Below are 2,348 nucleotides of genomic sequence, written 5' to 3'. Positions count from 1 at the left end.
AACTCCCTACTGCCTACACGCTCTTCTCACCGGGGCTTTTATATGAGAGGCTGCGGGACGGGGAGGGCCGGGACGCACCCCTCATTACTGCTGCTGCACTCAGGGAAGACAAGGGGAGGAAAAAAAGAAAAAAAAAAAAAAAAGAAAAAAGAGAGAATAAAAAGAGAGGGAGAGAGGGGAGAAAAAACAGCCGGGCCCTCCTTCCAGCAGTTTGGATGAGAGGGGGAGCGGAGGAAACCCGATCCTGCCACGGCCTGCACATCCACATCTCTTTTCTTGTTTCAGTTTGTGCTTCCTGGTGCTCGGAGCTCGCAGGGCGCTCACGGCCAGACGCCGCCGCGGCCCGCACAGGCCTCCAGCGCCCGGCCACTAACTTTTCATTTCACTTAAACGTACACGCAGACGTTGGGATGTTGGGATGAGCTGAAGAGCCATGAAGAAAAGTGAGAAGCAGCTCAGCAGGCCAGGACAGACTGTGTCACCTCCAGCATCACCCAGAGGACGACAGACTTTATGTTCAAATCTGACAGCAACACACCACATTCAAGACAGACATTTAAATATCCTCCATGAATCTCTGGGTTATTAGTCTTTTATTCTTTTATCAGCCTCGTCTTTAACAGTAAAAACCTGCTGAGAAATGTCACCCAGCGTCACTGATCATTTACATTTTTAAATTACAAATATACTTTTTCTTGTCATTGTTTATGCTACTTTTTTGCAAATTTGCAAGTTATACACACCCAGTATCCACTCTATCAGCTCCACCTGTATAATCTAATCTAATCTAATCCAGTCTAATCCAGCTGTTGTGCCCTAAAGTCTGCTGCCTATAATGCTCAGCTTGTCTTGTTGTCATGGTAACAGAGGTGTTCATTCACTTCTATGTTTGGCATTGAGCTCATAGTTAGTGCTGCACTTTACTGACAGCTGTTTCCACTATTCTGTCCCCTCTCACTGTATATAAATAGGGAGGACAAAAAACTAGAAACCCCTCTCAGTATAATGCAGTCCAGTAGCAGACCTGCAAACTACAACCTCAGTAATAAACACAGAATTAAAGGGACACATTCTGCACAACGTCAACACAAACTGAACATTATAAACTCTGTTAAAAGGTAGAATTATTCATTTATTTTTCTAAAATAATTTTTCACGTCATTTCTTGCTAATTTGCTGATCGCCTGTTTTTGAAGCAGATCATTGAAGAAACTGCGTTTTCTCAGCTTGACAGGCGTCCAGGCCTCGTTCAGACTGCAGGCCGATCAGATCAGCTTAGATCTTAAACTCAGACTGTCAGATCTGAAGCTGTCTGCTCCGTGGTCATCATGTACGCTGATGACGCCGCTTTTCAGCGCAGACATCCATCACCTCGGAGGCGACTGACGTACAAAACAGTTTGAAATATGATTTGATCGTCCAGATGCATCTGTAGAAATATGAAGGGAATCCCATTTCAAACCGCCTCTGAATGTGGTTTGGATCTGATTTGCAACAGTCAAACGCATTTCATGTTTTTTTCCTGTTCAGACTTTCTAAAATCAGCCGTTTAAGGCCAGACTGCCAGGTCTGAACACGGAACACCCCAAAACATTTTTGGCCAAAATCCCCTTTTCTGACATTCCCAGACTGAGCATTTCCTGTTAGCTTAGCGTAAAGATTCTAAGTCTATGGGAGTCGTTAGCCTAGCTCCATCAAAGTGAAAAACTAAACATTACCTTAGCTTCAGAGCTGCTGTGAGGTTTATCTGTTCACTTTGACAGAGCCAGGCTAACGACTCCCATAGACATCAAGACTTTATGCTAAGCTAACAGGAAATGCTACCCATAGGAACTGAACCAGTGGATGTCCAGAGGAGAAGATGGTGTCCAACATCTGGTCCACCAAGAAATCTGATCCAGCGTGATGGATCTGACTTTTAAATAAATATATGATTTTAGTGATTATAAATAGAGTTTTCTTGTCATTTTTTCTAAGATTTTTTTTTACAAAATGTTTTTTCATTGCTAATTTTTTCTTTTACTTACATTCCAGTAATTTTTTGCTGATTTTGTCCAGTGAACTGTCTCCGGGGTCACCGGGTTAATCCACCAGACAGACATCAGTCATTATTGACTATTGGAACATATTTTAATCTCAGCATTTTGAGTTGATTTGACAAGTTATGACATGTGGGCAGTGAACACAACAGTGTGTGTGTGTGTGTGTATGTGTGTGTTGGAGGACAGGCTTCACAGCAGAACCCGGAGAGACATTTCAAGGTTATTTTAAAGGTTCAGTCCGTAAGACTTTGCTTGTTCAAAGGTCCACACATCCTGACTGGTGAGCGAATGAACTTGCAGGCATGA

The sequence above is a fragment of the Myripristis murdjan genome, chromosome 8 (genome assembly GCF_902150065.1).
Source record: "Myripristis murdjan chromosome 8, fMyrMur1.1, whole genome shotgun sequence".
In the NCBI taxonomy this organism is placed as follows: domain Eukaryota; kingdom Metazoa; phylum Chordata; class Actinopteri; order Holocentriformes; family Holocentridae; genus Myripristis; species Myripristis murdjan.
This window is presented reverse-complemented; position numbering follows the sequence as displayed.